The 22,994-nt window shown below is 33.5% G+C and overlaps 1 pseudogene across 1 annotated transcript; it reads right to left on the bottom strand.

Annotated features, from left to right (window-relative positions):
• Positions 1 to 72: 72 nt before the first annotated feature.
• LOC120335353 (ATP-binding cassette sub-family C member 4-like) lies at positions 73 to 17,393 on the bottom strand (annotated as a pseudogene). Its single transcript, XR_013480392.1, has 29 exons — positions 17,201 to 17,393; positions 16,747 to 16,857; positions 16,508 to 16,625; positions 16,090 to 16,305; positions 15,615 to 15,704; positions 14,225 to 14,388; positions 13,834 to 13,959; positions 13,183 to 13,321; positions 11,998 to 12,103; positions 10,778 to 10,885; positions 9,830 to 9,934; positions 9,386 to 9,577; positions 8,980 to 9,192; positions 8,529 to 8,597; positions 8,158 to 8,263; positions 7,906 to 8,015; positions 7,473 to 7,648; positions 7,100 to 7,269; positions 6,786 to 6,932; positions 6,563 to 6,642; positions 6,002 to 6,152; positions 5,580 to 5,699; positions 4,811 to 5,028; positions 3,809 to 4,003; positions 3,159 to 3,317; positions 2,865 to 2,954; positions 2,211 to 2,383; positions 809 to 914; positions 73 to 677 (listed from the first exon to the last, which is right to left on the bottom strand). The product of XR_013480392.1 is annotated as an ATP-binding cassette sub-family C member 4-like (transcript).
• Between the last annotated feature and the right edge of the window lie 5,601 nt (positions 17,394 to 22,994).

The raw sequence follows: 22,994 nt of genomic DNA, 5'->3' as shown, positions 1-22,994 counted from the left end.
TTGTTCAGTTTATCTGGCATTAGGCCACGAGAAGCAATAAAAGCCCAAAATAACGCACGCAGTCCTTTTAATCGAATGACATTGTAAATATGTCTTATAGTCAATTAATCAAAAATGAGACCGATATTTCTTCACGCAAAAAGGGAATTTTATTACAATATCATCATTAATTTCAGTATTAAAATTTAACCCCAAAAAGCAGCTGTTAAAAGTTGTTTTTAAATACCCATCCATGAAAAAATTCGTGTTTTTTAAAATTAACCTCACAAAGCAAATTTTTACATCAATTTTTTTTCTTACTCTGGGATTTCCATATTAATAATAGAAAAGTTTCTTTGGTATATATACTGTGACAGAGACTGTTATCAAAAAATTTAGTTAAACGTCCTAAAGTGTTTAATTAAAGATGCTAGTACGATCTGTTTCAGATATGTAATTGCATGAGCATATCACGTCAGGTATATATATCATAGCAAGAATTCATGTTCACAGAGAATGAATTGAAAGCCTGAATAAATAAATGCATCGATTCATGACACTTTTTCCTGACTCTATTCGCAATTTGGTTCTGCTGCAGATAGTCCAGCACTTTTCACTATGCTAGCAAACAGGCCATCCCTTTTGTGCAAAAGAACATTTGGTTTGTCAAACTCCTTGACTTGTCCTTCCTCTAGCACCTATTGATAGAAAATTAAATTGTATCAACAAATGAGTTCATAAAACTGACACACATAGTTGAAATATTTATGTATAGCAAGTAAACTATTATAATCGCCGACTGACTTTTCGTCAAATAAAAAAAAATTACCAGAATCTTGTCTGAATCTATTATTGTATTTATTCGGTGAGCAATGGTTATAACAGTGCATTGCTTGAACTTTCGTCTTATCGTCTTTTGAATCAGACGATCTGTTCTAAAAATATAAAACATAGACTCATAAAGCAAATTAAGAATAACTAGGGAGTCGTGTCTTTTGTTTTCAACGAATGGATTTGTGATTATTGCGCGTAAAGATGAAAAAACAACAACTTGTTAATGCAATATGAATAGCGCTGGGAATATTTAATCGGTAAGTTCGTTAACCGAAATAATTTGGTGAAAATTAACTTTACCCATTATTATGGTCATGACAGATAGTACTCCCTTTTCAGTGTACATTCAACAATGGTAGAAATTAATTTGCTACAATTTTGGTTTACATCGTTTATATGAAATCTTTTTTATGAATATCTCTAAATCACATAGGAAAGATTATTGGGAAGTAGGCCTATTGCCAATTCGCCAATTATTTCTGCTTAATGCTCAAGAGATGTTGGTTGAAATTCCCAGTTCTAGTTATGAGATATTACTAAATTTTTTGATTCAATATAAAATATTTTTCTGTCATAACTATTCAGAACTTTGCACCATTATATTTAAAGGCATATTTCTTGCAAAATTATGAGGTAATCGCAGAATTACAACTTTCAAATTTATAATACTGGTACACTGTGATCGGACAATTAAATAGAAGGTTTAACTATTTAAATATAAAGTAAGGCATATTTAGTGGGTTGTGCAGTATTTTTCTTATTTCCGTGACGTCGAATAAAATTGTACATATCCAATAAAGATTTTCATTTTCTAATTTCACATATTTCGAACATATGTAGAGTGAGCGGTTCTTAACTTGATGTTTTAGGGGTAAATAAATCGAAACTAAAAAAAACAAAAATCAAAAGTAAAGTTCGAATCTGGTATGACGCTGTATATGATATTGTTTGTGGATTATCTACTACTGCACCAGGCATTGTACAACTATAGTTGCCAATAAATAATATCCGTCACAATATTAAATATAATAAAGTAATTTGCTAATTTCGTTTTTCAATTAATGAGTACCATTAATTACATTTGCGGTAAATCTATAGGTTTGTTAAAAGAGTCAGAGGTGCAAAAAGTTTAAGAACCACTTTTGGACTGCGCGAAATAAAAAGATTTCGCATGGTTAAAGAGTTTAATTTTAATGCTTAACAGTTGCAATAACAAGCAAACATATTTTCATCGTTAATTTCATTCGATATGCCACGGTGGTGTCAATATATATATATTCAATTAAAATTTGCAGTTATTTTACTTTTCTGAGCTTCCATTCAATTTTTAACAGTATCAAAAATTAACATAATCTAAATGCATAATTGCATTTCTGGGAATTTGACACCCTATATACCTGATATCGACATTTGCAGTAGCTTCATCAATCACAAGAATTTTACTTTTCCTCAAAACTGCTCGAGCAAGGCAAACAAGTTGTCTTTGTCCAACACTGAGATTAGATCCCGATTCAGCAAGTTCTGTGTTCAGTTTCAAAGGAAACGATTCCACCAATTCTTTCAACTGAACCTGATATGAAAAGCGAAAAAGATCGTTATCTGATAATCCGATGATTTCGCAAAATTCTATATGTGCACTTCCTTGCTGTTGATGTCTATTTTTGAACGAAATCAAATGAAACAAACACTCACTTGATATTCTCAACCTAATAACGCTGGCCGACCAGCACAATACGTTCTCACCAAACTTCATCTTTACACTTTCTGAAAAGTTTGTCCTCGGCTGCTGTCGTTCTGGCATTTACCAGTCATAACAAGAGATATCAGCAGTTCTACGATGATAGGTCGATTATAACTAATTGGGTTTATTCCAACAGTGCTGACTGCTGATATACAAATTAATTATACAATTTTTTTGCTTTTTTATTTTCGAGAAATCTGTTTTGAAAAGCATATGCCCTCAAAAATGAGTTTTTTTACGTTTACCTATTGACATCAAATTCAAAAAAAAAATACATTTGGTTATTGTGAATTGTATATTTCAGTGAAACCTGCTCCAATGCGTCCCATAAATCTTCATCCAAATAATTGTTGAAAGGATCAATGTTTCTTCTCACTGTTCCAGTAAAAAGCATCGGATCCTGTAAAATGAAACAATCACTCAGTAAATGTCATAAGACTTAAACTGCTTTAAATTTATCGCCAGTCAATAATTCCTGCCAAGGTCTCAAGTTCATATTCCGATAATTTCTATAGCATTTGTGCGTGTGAGTTGAATTGAATTTCAAACTTCCACGATGATAGACTTTAAACAGAATTTTCTATGATAATAAAGTAATTTAGACCTGTGGAATTATGGATAATGCTTTGCGTAGATCTTGAAGTCCTAAAGATGATATGGGAATTCCATCTATGAATATTTCACCACTTGTTAGTTCCGACAATCTAAAAAGTGCTGATATAAGAGAACTTTTACCAGCACCAGTTCGTCCAACAATTCCGATCTGAGATAAATGTGTAGAACTTGTTGATTGCTTAATTTTATATTTTTAACATTCAATCTACACGACATATTTGAAGTAGAACGAATTGAACATAGGTAATTCTGTTTCTTTTATGTTCATTGAATTAATTGTGGGGAGTTTTATTCCTATATCTTCACTGTTTTATGCGCCAAACAAAATATTTTCCAACTATATTCCATACATCAAACGCACAGGGGCTCAAACAACCTTATAAAAACAAAAACAAGAGTATCAAAATTTACATTACAAAAAATGATTGGAATTGATATAACGTTACTTTAAGCAAGGTTGCACAAATAGGCAAAGATGAAGTACTAAATACCTTTTCTTTATGAAGAATTCCATGGTCGACAGTTTATCAACCTTAGGTAACGATAGAAAATCAAATACAACTAATAAAATCACTGAATAAACATTGCGTGAATCCTATCAATATTTTCGTTAGATAACTTGTTTTAAAGACAGCATACCTTTTCTTTTGGTTGTATTACGAAATCAATGTTTCTTAACACATTGGGTCCACCATCATAATAAGAAAATGAGACGTTTTCAAACTTGATAGCGCCACATTCTGGCCAGCTGTTTGGTGGCTTTTTAGCTGGATTCTCTAACGCGGCTTCTGGCGGTAGGCGATAATATTGCTGAACTCTTTCTACTGATGTCATCTGCAAGACATTTAAATAAAGATTAATTCTGAGAGCAAATGAGGGAATGCAAAGTAGCATAAATTGATCATCATTACCGCATATATCAATTTGTCATGGCGAGTATGCCGCTGTGGCAATTGCAACGAGAGAGCAATGCTCAAATATATGAGCAGGAAGATTTTGTATCGGTACCGGTAATGCCTCAACTGAGCATGGAGTTGGTTAAATGATCAGTGGACAAGCGTGGTCGAATAAAGTATTCACACGAATAGAATAAAACAGGAAAATTCGTAGTGAAATATTGTCTCCTATAGGACTCCCGTAGGATTTAAAAACAACATAGAAGTCATAGCATTCTAGCAACTTCTTCCATCTTTACCTTCTGAAATTTTATTAGACCAACAACATCTAGAATTTAGCAAAACGATCTTTATGTCAAATTCGTTTCCAATAAATGACAATTTAAAGTAAATTTGATATTGTTTGAAAAAACGTATAAAAGTATTCCTCTAATGTTTATAACTATGTGTATCGCTTTTGTTAGCAATTTGCTTTCAATTGTAAAATATAGATTATATTGAATGCGTTTAATAGATATAATTCGAGAATGCTGCGCAGATGAAACTTTGAGAAAACTCAACTTCAAACGCATTCACAATATTCTATATATCTAACTGTTACTGTTAGATTTAACTTGATTCTAGCAGACAAACTAAACCATACTTGAACTTGTCAAACAGAAAAATGGAAAGATCAAGAAAGAATATGAAATGTGTAATAAAAAGAAATTTTTATTTACTTTTAGGAATACCGGTTTCTACTTACTAAATTTTCTACTTCTGCACTTTGGCGAACTCCCCATTGGAATATACTGATTAATGATGCCGTGTAGGTTAAGACTAATCCAATTTCACCCGCATTAAGATTCAATAATGAAGCGCAAATTACGGAGAAAAATGTAACGGCTGATATGAAGGTAGCAGTTATCAAATCGAGTCGTAATCCAAACCATCTTGTTCCAACAAGAAAGAGAAACCATGACGCTGAATGAAGAAATGATAAATTTAATTGACACTACGTTATGACGACAACGACAAGTTACATTGACTCATGTAATGCACTGGCAGTAAAATGGGAAAATCAGTTGAGTGGAGTCTCAAAGCTTTAATTCATGAAACACGGGAAAGGTATACCAAACTTGGAATACCGAATTTAAAAAAAAACATTCGAGTTCAGCACGATCATTTCTCATCATTTTATTATTTACATAAAAAATAAAACTGAACTGAAAAAAAACTGATTTTCATCTGAAATTTTCGAAATTCAAATTATATATAAATTTATTCTCTTAAATGTTTTGTCACTGTTTTAGAGCTAATTATATAACAATTTATGATCGGAGGTACTAGAGTTTACAAAAATTACAAAAAGTTTATTCAAAGTTTATAAACAATTATTCTAATAATTCACTTCACCTATACCATGGCATATATAGGTCCAATTTTAATTATGTAAAATAACATTTTCCACACCCCCAAAAATAATCGAATAACATGTCGGTAATATTAAATACCAATATAATATAGAAAAATACCACTGTGTAAATCTTGATATTCGTGAAATTTATCTTCAAACTGTTGTTGAACACCGAAAGCACGAATAGTGAGTAAACCTTGTAAAGTTGATGATAGCAAGCTGAAGACTGGACTCCTGCCTAGGTAAAATTACATGTAACAAACAAATAAAACAAATAAAAATGCTACTGCTGATTGTACTATTTTAGTAAAAATATTGAATAATACAATTTGTAGATTTCCATGATTTCGTTTCAAAAATTCAGCATGAGAATTACTTTTGGCTAAGAATTGCTAGGACACAATATATAACACAAATGGACAATTAAGACATTTCAACAATGGCTGCCTGTATCCCAGAAAGTATTTTGTCTATCACGGTGTGTACGTTTGGTTTTTTCAATTTTGGTAATAGTTTAAAAAAGATTCAATGCTTCCTTACAAGTTCCTTCTAGTCTTTTTATATCTCTTGAAGTACGCAAGTAATATATTCTTAGCCATAGAAAATAAATGACCAATGGAATAATTACAATGATGACAAAATAGTTGACGGCAGATGTTAGAATTACAACACTGACGATCACGCCAAGAATCTGTAAATCAATAAAAGACGAAATAAAGCAACAGAAGTTCACAATTGTGAAAATCATGAACATCCAGATCATTACCCGACGTTTCCTTCTTGTGATTAATCATTTGATGCCCCTCTGTTATACAGAGTAACCACTGTCTTCTATAATTACAGCATATGATGTCAGTATTGTATCCACGAAAATGCCAAAGAGTAAACTCATTCTCCAAGACTTATTTCCCACGTCGAAAATTTAATCAGTTCAGTCAAGTATGTACGGAAAATAGCCGATGCAAAATTTTTTGAGCATTGGGGATATGTCAAATAAAGTTGTTATCGTTCACAGTCAGTTTATTACAGAGCTGAGCACTTTGAAAACAAATAAGACTATTGTACGGAAACTCGATTTGAAATGAAACAATTTCTTCTCACCCACAGAAAGTCAATGAATGCGATTGGCAGAAACTCGTCTATCTGTCCCATGTCTTTGGAAAATCTGTTTAGGATTCTTCCTAAATGAGCAATAAAATGAAGCTTTAATAAATTGAAGAATAATGTGATATACCGCCCATATTAGATTTAACTAACAATTTAATGAAGAATCAATTCTATTCAATATAATCGCGAAAAGGATATGAAAATAATGCCGGTCCACCTGCTGGATTGGTATCGAAAAATCTGATCGGGGCTCGTAGGATTGCTTCAAACATCTTCTTATGCATGTGAATGCCGGAGGTGACGCAAATATAAAAATGTAAATTTGCACGAAGCAACACAATCAAAAGCACCATCGAAGATAGAACTAGAAACAAATAATAAAGTATGTAAGCTATGTATGCTGCATCAGTTTAAATATTATTTTAAAACTATTGAAATTTTTTCTTGTTTCTCTATATTCGTCAATCAAGTGAATTCGTGAATCAAGATATTTACTTGCCCATAACAATGATGTTCTAGAATCTAGATTACCTGCATATATCTTTATGTAATAGCTGGAATCAAACGTGTTTGTATTGTTAACACTTGTAAACGAGGTAGTCGAATTAAAAACCTCAGACGGTTCATATTGTCCTGATCCAGAAGAAAAATCTGGATTATTTGATGACAAATTTGACAGGTAGTCTTTATATGATGTTGTCCTGTTGATATATTGAAATATTATTATTAGAAAATAGTTTCCGTGAAAAAAAGTGTTTTGCAGCTAAATAGCTTTCTATGAATTGGAAAAGAAGCAAAATATTTAACATGTGAAATTTACACGCGTCACGCAAAACTCTCTTGTACTTTTCTATAACTGGCCAAGCTAAAATGAAAATTTCCTCTGAGTAATGCTTTCACTCACCATTTCGATAACCACCAGTCATTCATGATGTATAGCACGTGACTTGCTATTACAATGATGAAAAATAAAACAAGTAAGAATGCATTTGCCGCAACTCTGAAATATTCGAGATAAACTTTTCCTCCAATACTCCCTTGTTCTCTCATTTCCTCTGCAATGATCTTTGCTGCATGTCCCTATATTCGAGTTTAATATTTTGATTTTGAAAATTTTCTATAGAAGTTTATTTTATTCATAGAACCGCACTCAACCTATAAAAAAGAGCATATATGAACTTCCTTTGTCGACAAACCTTGAACCACAAACCAATTTTTAAAGCAAAATTATTTGAGTCAGCAGAATATAGGCTACTAGAAGGAAAACGTTACTAGCTGGTGCTGCTAAAAGTTACATCTAACAATTTACATATTAAAAGTTATTAGATGATTTTAACCTCCATTTCTGTGTCTTCGATGGATAGATCTGGAACTATAGATGTTTGTGTTGAGTCATTTGAATTTGCTCTCAAGCTAAGGGGGGATACTCTAACGGTTTGCCGTTTTTCTGAAAATAGCGTAAGTCAAAGAAAAAAAATACCGTCATTTGTGGTGAAAATAGTTACTATCTTTCAATATTTATTGACTTCAAAACAGTTTGTATTAATGCCGATACATAATCCAATATAGCTATGCGAAAGAAATAATACCACAAAAGACTGATTCGTTGTCGTCTTCTTTTTTCCTGAGCAAAGCAGCAAAATCAACTCCACTATCCTGAAGTTCGGCATAAGTTCCGCGACCATATACTCTTCCCTGAATATTGAATGCAGATTAGACAAGATAACCGGATTGATTGACTTGTTTTAACTGTATTTAAATACTTCTATGTAACATTAATTCAATATTTCTTCTCCTCTAAAAGACTTTTCAAAAATGGCAGTGAGAATCGCAGAAAACTTTTAGGTATGACCCGTTATTGAATCATTGTCATAAGCATCATCCAATGGGAACAATTTTCTCTAACTCGAAGTATATAATAAAATATCGTGTTTAATTGAACTATATGAAAAAATAAAACCTCTTTGAAAATGAGAATCTCATCCACGCTCTTCAATAGCTGTAGTTGATGAGTAACGAGTATTCGTGCCTAAGTAAGAATAATATTAGTTTAGGTGTTGGTGATAGTAAATAATTAAACATTCGAATACTCCAGCATAAAAACATCAATTTATTGATCCGGATCGTATTCAGAACATTGAGTGAGATTGATAAAATTTTGAAGGGCATATGTTATCTTATCGTTGGTTATTTGTAGGACCTAGCTATTCCACTCGTAATCAGTATAGTTATAAATCATTTCTCTGTTAGAATCCCTTCTATGTTACAATTATTCGGTCGTTTGTAATCAACTATATATGGAAGAGTGCTCATGGTGGGTGTGAAATATCCCAATTGAGTGAAATACTGTAAATCTATCAAATGAGGCGATGATTAGTTGCATATTATTATTATTCAAAATTAACTCTTACTTTCTTTTTCATTATTCCACAAATGCAGTGTTCGAATATATGACTTGCCACAGAGATATCTACTGCGCTAAGTGGATCGTCCAATAAGCAAATATCTGCATTTCTTTTGTACGCAGCTCGTGCTAAGCTTACTCTTGCCTTTTGACCTCCGCTTAATGTAACACCCCTCTCGCCTATAAGTGTCATGTCTCCTTCAATCAGAAGATCAAGATCCTGAAATCAGTTTTCATGTTGAACTTTTTTTGAAAAACAAAACAATATTATATATATTATAGAATGGAGTCTCTGAAATGACATACGGATAAAAATGTAGCCTTCAAATTAAAAGTCGTGTGAAAACGATATGCTCTAGTCTAGAAGACCAGTTCTCATCAAATTATTATAATTAAGCGATATTAGTTCGTACCTTCTTTAGACAGCATGCGTGGATTACTTCGTGGTAACGTACTTCGTCGAATTCCGCGCCAAATAAAATATTTTCTCGTACAGTACCGGAGAAAATCCAAGGAACTTGATTGGAGTAAACAACATTTCCCTGAACTATAGCTTTTCCTTCAGCCGCAGGCAATTCACCGAGTATTGCGTTCAAGAGCGAAGACTAAAAGAAACCTTTTGTTATTTCACATGTTTTACTGTTATTGAAAGAAATTCAGTCATGCGACTGACCTGGCCGTTTTGAGTAGAGTTTTTCAAATGTGGTGTCGAATCCATGTTTACAAACATTTTTGTTAGTGACTTGCGATTCAAGTTTTTTTCCAGAATATTCAAGATTATAATTAAGAAACAACGATTTGTGTATACTGCAACTATTCGTTCCGTAAGGAGGGTGCAATAATTTTTGTTTCGTTACCTTTCCTGCGCCAACTGGTCCAATAACTGCGACCAACTTTCCTGCGTCTACTCGGACATTTACACAATCCAATGTGATATCGGATCTCTCTTCAGCATCATTATTCTAGAAAATATTTTCAAATTTAAAAGATTTTTATAACAATATTCAATTTATTTTTGCTTATGCGAACGGAGTCAACAAAGTGAACATTGCCCAAAATATTTCACAAATCCTATTCATCTGAAAATTATTTTCAATTTCACAATACGGCATTGCATTCTTACAACTAGTTTAACTAAATCCTTCACAGTATTTATTTTGATTCAACGCGAAACTTTCTATTCTTGAATAGATATAAACATGTTTGAATTAAGAATAATACATGATCTATTTGTATACCTTATTGCAACATATATGCATTTAACGAAACAATCCTTACGGATCAGTGAAGCAAAAACGATAGAAAACAAATCCGAGGGACCGTTCGCCAAACTCAGTTGACATTTAGCGTGTAAGTAAACCATCAATTTTCTTCTCGCATTTCTTGGGTAAGAGGCATTCGCCAACTTTCTTTAACATACTAGAGCGCTCTCGAACTAATCAAGCCAAAGTTCTCCTCGCTAGCAGTTCGGCCTGTTATTAGTCGGTATTCAAGTCTAGATTTATTGTTCGCATACATATGAAAAATTCAGTTAATATAAATATACTATACAAATCAGCAAACTGCAACGGTGATAATAATCATAAAAGTTCCAACCCATTTATGTTTATTTTAATGTGATCAGCAACTGTTTTCACTGGAAGACAGCTTATACACGCGGACTGGTACTTATAACATATTACAGTATTATTGAATCTGTTAACTCTGTTATAAAAGTAAGACAGAGCAGGATACATACGGCGGGATCATGATCGACTGCTTTCGCGAGATTAGTCGGCCTATAAATCCTCTATTTGTGTTCTTACCAATTCCCATTTACCAGTGAAGTTTTCAAGTTCCACGTGGATTTCTTGGTTGGAGTTTGATTTTAAATTATTTCGAATATTAGAAAATTCGTCCATCAGCAAATATTTCTGACAAAAGTGTTTTAAGGTTATTTCAAAAACAAATCATGAAATATTCCAGTGCAGTGAAAATTAATACCTCACAATAGCAATTTAGCAACTGAAATTACCTAAAATAATTTCAATGATAAATTCCGTATGAAATAGTTTTCGATCATATGCCGGAGTTAAGTCAAGACGATGTTTTAAACGCCATTAGCTTTACACATATATGCCTAACGTGCTCTATCTAATATTGTATAAAAATAAAAAAAAGACGGTTACATGCAATTACACGTTTCAGATAAGCATGCAATGTAGAATTAGTACAATGTATCGTGTAAAATGAATAAAATGGCATGCCTGACGTTTACGAGGATATTGGTGTATGACCCAATGTAAATATACCTGTATTCTCTTCATTGATATGTTAGATGTTGAAATTTATTCAATTGCTTGCGCGAAAAAAGTACTAGAAAGTTTCAAAGATATACGGAGTCCTATTATATACTATAAATATCCAAAGTGGAAAAATGTGTATATTTTGAATAACACACATTTATTTGGGTTGAAAGAAAGAAGTTATGTGTGTGATTCGTTATGCTCCGCTTTATATCCTGAATGGTTTGACGCGTAAATTTGACGTTTAATATAAATATAAAATATCCTGGAAGTAGAACGCGATGCATGCTGAAAGTTTTGATGGGTTGTATTTTAAAGTAATTCAGAATATCAGTGTAGGCTATGACATTATAACATTGAGAAGATCTCGAGTGCGTTTTCATTCGATTATGGTGTCATTTTGATAACTAAAGTCCAAAAAACTTTGGTCGTGAAGTGCTTTTTCAGTGGGTACACAAATAGTAAATGGATGAAAACTGTTAGTCAGGTAGCAAAAAGAAATTAGCAATATGCACAAAACAACATATATATTAAAACAAATTAAGCATCACAAAGCACACCGACTATTTAGGAGCAATAATTAAAACAAATGTATTAGTAATATTAGCTAACAACTGAAATTTCTGACTCGTATTATGAGTTTGTATTATAACTATGCAGATGATGTTATTTCAGCCATCATGTTGCAGCCGTCATGCAGGATTATTATGTATTAAGACCTTCATATCACGATTTCATACCTCAATTCTTGCGAAGGAAGTTAGTGATTCGAACAACAATGTCAAGCCACGCGGCAAAGCCAACTGAAATCCGTAGAGCAGAACTGATGGACAAAACCATAAAACCCTATAAAACAAATATATATATATGTGAATAAAATTGGAACAAGAAAAGAGACTTGGTACAGATGAAGTCAATGTTGTCAGAGATACAGCGTGAAACTTTGCAGCTGCTGTTGTTGAAACGTAGTAAAGAAATGTTTGCGGAAAACGAAAGTAAGGAAAATGCTATCTATTCCAGCCGAAACAAACGAAGTTCGCTATAATATGCATAAAATAGGCAACGCGAGGAAACATTTCATTTGGCAAACCTGATGCGAGTGTTAAATCAGGTATAATTACCACCACCAGCCGTTGGAACTACCGACCCAACAGCAATATCTTATGAAAGAGTATAAGGTATCGATTTGTCCAAGTACGGTTTCATTCAATCAAAAATTTATCTAAAACCTTCACAGGTGTAGTTTTGATGGACAGAAACGTACGTAAAACGTCTTTAACAACGTTATTTTCACATGGGAACTGTCTGGTTTCAACAAAAACATTGCAGAACATCCAGTGTTTGTCGAAACGGCCATGATCCTTGGAATGACTATGGTTAGAATTGTATAAAGAACTGCGGAGTTGAAGAAGTTTCATCCGAGTTTCCAATTCAAAATATGGGAATCCCAGAAAGACTTGCAAAATGTGACCGCATGATACTGCAGCGATGTATAGGTTGCAAGACTTAGCTATTTGCACTACTGGGTGACTCCAGCCCATGATAAACTATTCTCCGATTATTCCTGAGACTGTCGATTCACATTGCGTATAGAACGTAATAATGTAATAAATTTTTTCAATTAGTTTAACTTTATGTAATTGTACGAGGTCTTTTGAACAAAAAAGAATTTCGAGTTTTAATAGTAAGGATAAATTCAGAACGCCTCTGTTGAGTGCCATATTTTCTTAACTAAAATTTGCACGATTTTAACAAAGAGCAGTGAGAAAATTCCGTGTTATCTATTGATATATACTACAATAATTGATACTGATAGTAAACTGTTATAATTTAGTTATTAGTGAAATTGGGAAATATCTTATCTTCAATAAAAATTTGGATTAGATTAGTTTATGCGAAAAAAACGTTGGTTTATATAAACATACCTTCGACGCTGTTATTGTACCTCCCAATGCGACATACACCAACAACGTAACAAAAGTTAGTATTTTATCTTGGCATGCATAGAAGCAGAAATTACAAGCTTTCAATGAAGACGATAAAAGAATTTTCTCAACTTCCTTCCTACAAAAAGAAATTGCATAATGAATATTATGTTTGAACTTGGAACCCGGAAACGAACAAACTTTGTACGGAACTATAATATACCCGTTAAAATCGTATAGCATAGTTCCTAGAATAGAAAGTTAGATACGTGTTATATGTAACATAACTGTCGCCTGCATACTCTAGTCTAGTCGCACTGGAGGCAATGTTATGAGTTTTATCACGTGTACCCTGTCCATACTTGCAAAATTTAGACGACTCGCACTTGCACCCCCATGTGTCGTTTGTAGTATGTTGTGTAAGTGGTGCAGATAAATCAGAAGGTATTAACAATACACATAATTTACGTTATTTGTTGTACAAATGGAACGCATGGTACTTGCCGGTACATGCAATACAATACGTACAGTGCACTATTCAAGACACCCGTTTTAAAAAGTTAAATCTCATTTTTTTGACAAAATGACGTTTGCCATACAGAAAGTTACTTCATACAAGTTATATAGCCCTAACAAAACTAAATGAATTACCTCCTAGTGTTCGAAACAAGTTTTGCAAATGGTTTTTCCCAAGCATACATTTTTATAATTCTCATTCCAGTTATTACTTCGTTCATTAGCCGTATGCGTTCATCCGTAAGAACAGCTGTCATGCTTCTGTATATTATATTAGAGGGTAGTGGTAATATTAAAGTCACACAACATTCAACTGGAGAGCTGTATTGGAAAAGCGGACATTTATTTGAAAATTATCAAAAACTGAACGTATAGTATGAAGTTAGTACAAAATAATGCTTTTTCGCTATTTCAACACCGAGAACACGGCTTAAGAGGAATAGCAATGCAAGATGCAAGAGAATGAAAACGTATAGAGGACAAATCTGTTGAATTTGATGAAGTACAAATCCAATTGAGTAGTTACCTGATTTTTCCGAATGCCCGTCCGCTGAATGTTTGTAAAAACATGATCAAAATCAAGACTCCCATTCCAGATAATACAGCAATTCCAATTTCTTGCCAGAGTATAATTCCAACAATTAAACATTGCAAGGGTCCTACCCAGAGATAATGCAGAAAGCTAGGGAGCTAATGGAATTAGAATATGCATGTGTAATATGTACAAAATCCTTTTTGACATAGGCCTATATAGAACAATATGTGTCATTTTTATAGGAACGATTATTTTGGGTTGTATAATAAATATACTTGACAATATAAAGTTAGAAAATACAGTTTGTATTCTGAACCCAATGTCGGAATAAGAATTTGTGTCAATTTGCTGTTTTTAATGGCTCTTTTTCAAACTCCGCAGTTGGTTGGTACTTTATCTGACTGGTCACCGAGAATACAAATTTTGATTGGGTTACAACCTTGTAATATAAATGCATTCAAAAAAACAGATATATATTCTAGATCAGGGGTGGCCAACCTCGAGGCTCGCGAGCCGCATGCGGATCTTGATCCGATTTCATGCGGCTCTTTTTGCCTTGTTTATTTTAAGGAAAAAATATTACCTTTAAACTACGAATAATCATGTTTCGATTAAACATATTATGATTTGTGGTGCATTCTTCTTTCACGCCGAAGACACATGGACGCAGCCATTAATTCATAATGTAATCGTACATTATTACGTCACAATCAAATTCTTCGTTGTGAGACGCGTTTATTGCTCTACTGCGGCTGTCGTAATCATACCGAATCCGAACTATAGCGGTTTACCATTTGAGTGAAGTAATTGAAGTACAGATAAGACCTTACAGATTACGTCGTTTAATTTAGGATACAGCTTGTTTAAAATTCCCTTTTGATCAGTCTTTCAGATGAGGACCATTGAGTTATGGAATAGCATACTAATGGAAAAATACCCTAAGGCCAAACATCACACGCTTGGATATTGACAATGTTTATGTCAACATACATTGACGAATAGGCGATTTCTACCCCAAAATACGCGAAATCAAAGCCTTGATCTGTTCTGGCTGACACCCATGTGAAAGAACTCCATGTAGCTACAACGACTAGCCTAATTTAAAGAGGATTGTTCAATCCAAGGATTGCCAGAAGTCCCGCAAGGTAGCATGCATAATGATAAATGGCTTGTAAATTTCTGTCATAATCATGTTGGTTAGTGACATTTACAATAAACTAGCAGAGCCAATCCAAGCAGAGCTGAATAAAGGTATATCTGATGTTCATTTATGTTGTTGCTTATAATGTGGGTCTTCGCGGGAACAAAGTACGAAATGCGGCTCTTGGTCTCTGACCGGTTGGCCACCCCTGTTCTAGATGGATGTTTGATATTTACTCACCCGATCAAATCGAAGAACATCTGTGGCTCCGAGATTAACTATTTCACCTGTCGTTGTATTATTCAATGATTTCTGACTCAAGCGAAGTGTCTGAAAAACGAATCTGTATGCGATTGAGTATATCGACAGCATTTGTAATTATAAAATTGAAGGAACAAGACTTTATACAAAAACATATGCTGCAAACCATTAATTAAACCATTGAAAGACTCGGTTGATCGTTTTTTTATGGTTCATCGAGCTACAATAGTCATAGTTCGAATGCTCAAACTACACTACTTTTGAGAAAGGAAAGCAGTACAGCGACGTACAATAACCTCGATAAAAGCGAAGACTGATTTTCGTCATTTGATGGAGAAGTTTTAAATTATATGATTATTCACAACGCTGGCAATATATATATACATGTGTATCTGGGATGTCATACTGCAGTTGAAACATTGCAATATTATAAAAGTATACGAAAGTATCCTACCTTTTTATACATCAAAGAACAAGTTGATGCACGCATAAGCCATCCAATTCTACTCGTTATATAAAAATATTGATGATGAAAAATAGCCAATGTTATTGTAACTATACTTATCCCTGTTGCGTAAGAATATGCATGCCAAACTGGAGTAAGCGCTTGGTTCTCGAAGTATTTTACGAGATATGCTATCAAGACTGGTACTGCTGTTCTGAGACATTCCTGGAACAAATAACTTTGTTTATCATTTTTATTTTTTTCCATAATTACATTTTGGTTGTAAGGGTAAAACAAAAAACTTCACTTCTCATAATGATTTAATAAGCTAATAGATTTTTTTATAAACAGGCAATGGTAATAATAACTCACAAAATGGGGCAGCATTGTACATTTGAAAATTGAATTTAATACATTTACTACTCACTTCTATAAGAATCAAAACACCACATAATATAAATTGACTTCTATACGTCATTGCTACTGCTCGAATTAAACTCGGTTTAATTTCTTTTTTAGATCTTCGAATTTCTTTCTCCCAATTTCTGAATAAAATTGACAGATGGAGTATTTTTTATTGTGGCTTTGCAATATACAATCATGCTTGGTATCCCACCGACTTTGTATTGTACAAGAAATGAATTACTTTATTTTGTTCAAACGTACCTTTCTAAATCCCGTGTAATTTCTGCCGACATATCAGAAGCATCAAGTTCAAACATATCAGACTCTTGTAAGGTTCGCTTGGATCCTTCAGCAAAAAAATCGTTCAACCACCTGGTTGAATGTTGATTCTATTAGCCATTTAGTCATTGCATGATTTTACTAATTTGTGTGCATATTTTGAATTAAATTTTGACATCACAATTACATATGACATTCACATATTATATATATTTCATTTTAATACTGAACAATTAAATCCTTTTTATTAAACAACTTCTGCAATATGACTATAGATATGTATACAAAGCTTAAATAAATTTCCCATAAAAATATTTATTTACTGATTGAGAGAACTCATTTTTTATAAATATCTTCGCCAGTCTCGAAGGTTTGTAATTTTTCATAGTAGTAATTAAATCGTAAACCGTAAATGTCGAAAAAATATCTTACTTACCAATATGATAGGTAGGAAAATATATTTGCCCGAGACATTGGATTTGGTCGTAATTTCTTCATTTCTACAAAACATATACGCCTTTGGATTGCTAAATACTTTTACATTATATCAAGCGATAACTGTAAGATATTGATTCAGAAGTTATTCTATATATCGATTTAAAAGTTATTTTGTCGCCACAAAAACCTTGAGGCAGTCTATTAAATGACGTTTGTTACACCACCAAATGATTTTATCTGTATATAAGAGTGTAATCTTAGTCTCCAGATCATGTTTGTTTTGAAAACGCAGCTTATTTTAAGCTTTATTTAATTGTAACTTTTGGTAATAAATGATGGTCAAGTTTGATAATATTTGTAAAAAAAAATTAAATTCACTTTGTTAGTTCAACAATATAAATTAAATTTAACCGTGAAGTATATTGCACAGCAGCAATATTTACTTGGAAATCACAAGCTTCTATTTTATGCTCTATAGTTATACGTTCTGCTGATCTAAAGGCGGACAGTCATAAGTATACGTCCAGACAATCTCATCCATCGATTCAACGTCGCGTTCATTCGCCTAAACGGATTTTCTATAAAAAGTTGTATCTGAGAGTATTACAAAATAAAACTCTGATTTAGGAAATGCAAGATAGGTTTTGAATTCTTTCCTCTCGGGCATTCAAAAATCGTGCTATAATATTTTTCCTGAAATATCAGTTATTACATAGTATGCACTCACATATTATCTCACATCATCGTAATAACTATCTTCTAAAACTCCTCACAGCTACAACAATTCATAATCAATCTTGTAGGGTAGGCGATACTTCAACGGATAGTTTGATTGTGTTGCAGCCCTTTGCTTTTCATAAATGTTGTATGTTAAACAGCTATTGTAAGTTGATCAATTTACATTATTAGAGCAGAGTCTGTTACACCAGATGCAAAATTTGAATGCTGACTAAAAATCATAGTTCACCATGATATATAAAAAAACAATACCTCAGTAAGATTTACTTTTTCTTCGCAATTTGTTACAATTCTATATATATCTGAAAACAAACCTACTTTCATGCCAAGTTAGACAAGATTTCCCAAAATTTATTGTTCTTTTTGTCATATAGTCTGTATTTTAGTCTAGGTCTCTATGAACAGGCCTTAAACATATTACGCGCTTACTGCAAGAAAACCTGGTCTTATATTTATTCAATTCATAACCCGTTTATTTATTAATCAATATTTTATCCGTAAATTAATTTTCAAACAAATGACATGAACGCACGTTTGAATGAATAAATGTCTGAATTACGTCTAAAGCGACACCTATGCCATGTGACCCTGTAATGCGCTGGCCATTGTAGCTTTTTGGGCGTATCTTTTACTGTCATAGTTACTTTTACTTGAACTTTTATATCGATTTTATCGTTATTGTTTTAACCAAGGAATATAATACACAACCAAGATTTTACACATTTTCAACTACTAGTGACTTGGAAGCGGACGGTTGAAAGAAAGCGCAGTCTCGGCACGCAGTCTAGGGAAGGAACATCATCCAAGAACCTTACAATACTAACCACTCTGAGAAAAAAGAAATTCCTAGGTCCTAGACATTGCACTGTAGCCGTGAAACAGAATAATACTGGTAATGCAGCTCATCAGAAAAACGACATTTCTTCCAAAGGAGGTATTGGCGAGCGCATTTTAGCAAAACTGAATGAGATACTATAGGACAGGGGTGGGCAACCTTTTTCGGCTCGCGTGCCAAAATCGGCTAAATTTACGACAAAATACTTCCGCGTGCCGACCCGAATTTAAAAAGAGTTCTTTTCTATTTCAAAGCAAATATACTCAATAATAAACTTTATAACCATGTACAGACACATTCCCTATTCGAGAAAACATCAGTCCGAGAAATAGATTTGATTACTTTTCTTATTCTATATCAGTGGGACTTCTGCTGCTGCATTACCGCTGATAGAGATTTTACATCGGGTTTATATTTTGTGATTTACGCTAACTACTGGTTTCATCTTGTAGGCTAATTCTATCACGAGACCTAATAAAGTCCATAATTGAGAACAGGGATTCACAAGCATATATAGATGAAAACATAGAGAGTATTGCAGTTGCAAAGTTTTAAAAACATGGAAAATTTTCGGGAATGACATCCCAATCACGAAATAGTTCGTTTTCTGCACTCCTCTCTTGTATTCCATTCGCTATCGCTAATACTTTTTTTTGAAATAAATTTATAACAGCAAGTTAGCAAGTAATTCTAAACAACATGAGCATTACGACTTCATAAATTAAGCAGAAATGAAGTAAAAGGGTGGCACAGACGAACTATATTATGTAAGAATGTAGCCAAATGAATGCTGTGCTCTTCTCGTGAGCTCACTCATTTGTTATGTCATAAATATATTTTTTTAGCCAAATGTCACAAAGGACACAAAGAGTTTAAATAAATAAGAAATTTTTGAACGATAATAAATAAACGAACACAGAGTTTCATCAGATAATTTTGAAACCATTTATCTGAAGAAGAATGATCTCGTTTCCGAAGCCTCGCTCGCGTGCCGGATAAATGGGCTCGCGTGCCAAGTTTGGCACGCGTGCCAGGGGTTGCCCACCCCTGCTATAGGACATGGGTCGCCACGTGCTAACAGCAATCGCAATTTTGATGGTACACCATGCAACCTCATCGATGGGGTAAGTATGGTTCTGGGGTAGGAATTGCAAAGCATGTTTTAATTGCAAACAGACTGAACATCTTAAACGGGATTGTCCACATTTACACAAAAAGATTTTATAGATTGCCCTATCAGTACTAGTAAAGTTTCTTTGGTATATATCGGGGGTGGCCAACCTGCTTTCGACCTCGATCGACTAAAATCTTCAAAATAGATCGCGATCGACTGATCGGTAATAAGGTCATACACAAAAGCGAATGGGCACTGAATGTGCAGATGACTGCACACAAGCATACAACAAATTTGCAAAATCGACACAAAATTTGTATTTTTTATGTTCCATGTAAGTTGTCGATTTGAATATTTATTTGTACCCGGAGTAAATGTTTCATTATTTATTTAGGATTTATTCAAATCCTACAATTCAGATACAGGACGTGACTAATTTTAAGTCGTAAGTGTTGAAAATATTTCAAGAAACCTTGCCAAGTATTATCCGAACAGCGAAAATAAATATTCTCAAACCATGAATGTCACATGACTGCTCAAACTTCAGTATCTAATTTACAACTTCCTTCAAACGCGATTCTTCCCTTGCTTAGAATTTGAACAAATTGGGCATTTGTCACTGCTACCATTGAGAATAAAAGTTATCACAGTACTCTTGGAGCATACTGCCGAAGTTATTGTAGAATCGTTTGTCAGTCTAGACCAGGGTCGTCAGAACCCAGCGATGAAAAAAAGCCAAATCAAGACAGAATAAAGCCAGAGAAAGCCAACAATTTTAACAAGTACAAAAACCTCATGATTTGAACTTCTAGCACAACGTTTCCCAACCTTTTTTGGTCGCGGACTATTTTCTCACCGGCGAAAACCTTTGCGGACTCAACGTGCGTTTATTGCAAATGTACTCGGTGTGAAAAAGTAATAAAACCAAACACAACAGAATTTTACGATTCCCAAAATCGGAAATTCGCCGCAATTGCGCGTTTGTTAAAAGAGTCGAATTTTTAGTGTGTAAATGGCCTTTTCTGTCGCACAATATTCAATCCATGACAACGACGAGAATTAAAATTTCTTTCTATTTTAATTTAATTGTGTTCATGGTCACCGCGGTCGCGTCGACTTATGACAAGATGAGAGCATTACTTCATTAAAATGCCATGGCTATCTGCAAACATAATAATATGAGAATATATTGCCCGATTATATTAGTTTTGATACATATTTTTTGGCGATCTTGCGAATTTGTTATCGCCGTTAGAAAATTTCTACTATCTGCTTTAAATTTCCAGAAAGTACAACTTGATTTAGTATTTATTAAAAATATAATCAATGTATATATATTAGTAAATCAAAAAAAACATTCATCGCCCTGCTTTAATATTAATTTAATTGTGATCATTTTAATCTGCGGTTGTGTTGACGAAATAAAAGCAATACTACTCAAGAAATATCACGACAATCCGTGGACACAAAAATGCGTGGTGAAGTGCCCGGTTATATTTTGTTTTGATTCGCATTTTTGTAAATTCAACAAATCTGAGCTGTTCGTACAACACTTACGGCGCTCCAGTACTGCACGTACCAGTGTCGAGACAGTAAAGCAAATAATCTTAAGGGAAAAAGCTCTTATTACAGTATACTACAGTAGCCCCCGAAATTTTGCGATTTGCAATGTATAAAAGAGCGTTTTTAATTTGTCGTGGACCATCATAAAATAAAACTTATGGTGTTCTCCATTTTATTTTTAGTATTGCCGCTTTTCAATTAAGAATTAACCAAATTTTCGAATAGTAAATTGCTATTCTATTAGTTGAATATATGCCCAGCCCTACTCAGTATCCAGTAAATATTGAATCGACTAATGTTATGTGAATAAACTTGCCTTTTTATATTTAATGTAAATTCTAACGTAAATTGTAACTTGGCTGATGGTTAAGTTTCGCAAAAACGTTTTCAGCCCGCCGTGAATTTCTGGCTCGTTGCAGACTCATTCAAACACTCCGCGGACTCATTTGAGACCGTGGACACTGGTTGGGAAACACTGTTCTAGCACAATAGTGGATTTACACAGTTCGCAATATGCTGATTTAGAGCCATCAGTTGATTCAGTGAGCCACATCAAATGCTCAATCCTACTAAAATTTGTAGTTTTGGTTGCTATCATGACGATTTCCACTTCAGCACGATCACAAGGGTTTACAACTAAGAAGGATTATTGAGTGACAGAATTAGAATGTATATCCGGCATAATACAGTCAAGCTCACATCTAAATAAAAAATTTAAAAACATCAAAGAGCCAAAAAAAAGTAAATTTTAATTAAGCGGAAAGCATTATTTTTTCAATTCAAATATATACAATACACCATGTATACCGCTTTAGGACAGATAAATGTACATGTTTTTACTTGAACTTGCGATACATATATATATACCTCAGAAAATTGGAAATGTGCTGCAAATTATAAACTGGTTCACATGTTTGAAGGCATCATTTTTACTAAAATTATTCAACCACGTGCCGCTTGCACAGATAGTCTACCGATAGATGATTTTAGCCGAGATAATCACGTCGTTTGCTAGTATTTTGATTAACGCAACCAAACTAAAGCTCCTCGGGAGGGAAAATGACAATTACTGAATTAAGCCATACAACTATTTTTTGAAAAAAATAAATGAAACTGAAACTGAATAACAGCACTGAAATAATAACACTGTAACACGCAAAACTATAAAAACGAAGCCTGCTTGAACATCTATCTGAGTGACTACAAAAATGCAATTGTTATGTCATTCTAAGTGATTCAATAGTCCTGCTGCACTACCTAACACAAATATATTTCTGTAACGTTTCTTCGGACCAAGGTCAGACTTCCTCAGACATACATAGTTCAACCTAATCGATAGCACATGTTATGTCATTGTTGTCTCATTTTCGATTGAAGGGAAAATCTAAATGTTGAGTAGCTGAGCATGCTATTGTTGCACAATAAATACCGGTATTGTATTTTAAATGATTTTAATAGCAGACAGTAGAATGGACATCAAAAAACCCAAACGAAAATTCTGACGGGATTCACGTAATAATATGCTTTATCGAGACTCAAATA

This window comes from Styela clava, chromosome 2, assembly GCF_964204865.1.
Source record: "Styela clava chromosome 2, kaStyClav1.hap1.2, whole genome shotgun sequence".
NCBI classification, from domain to species: Eukaryota; Metazoa; Chordata; class Ascidiacea; order Stolidobranchia; family Styelidae; genus Styela; species Styela clava.
Note: the sequence above shows the minus strand (reverse complement) of the source record. Positions and strands in the feature narration are given on the sequence as shown.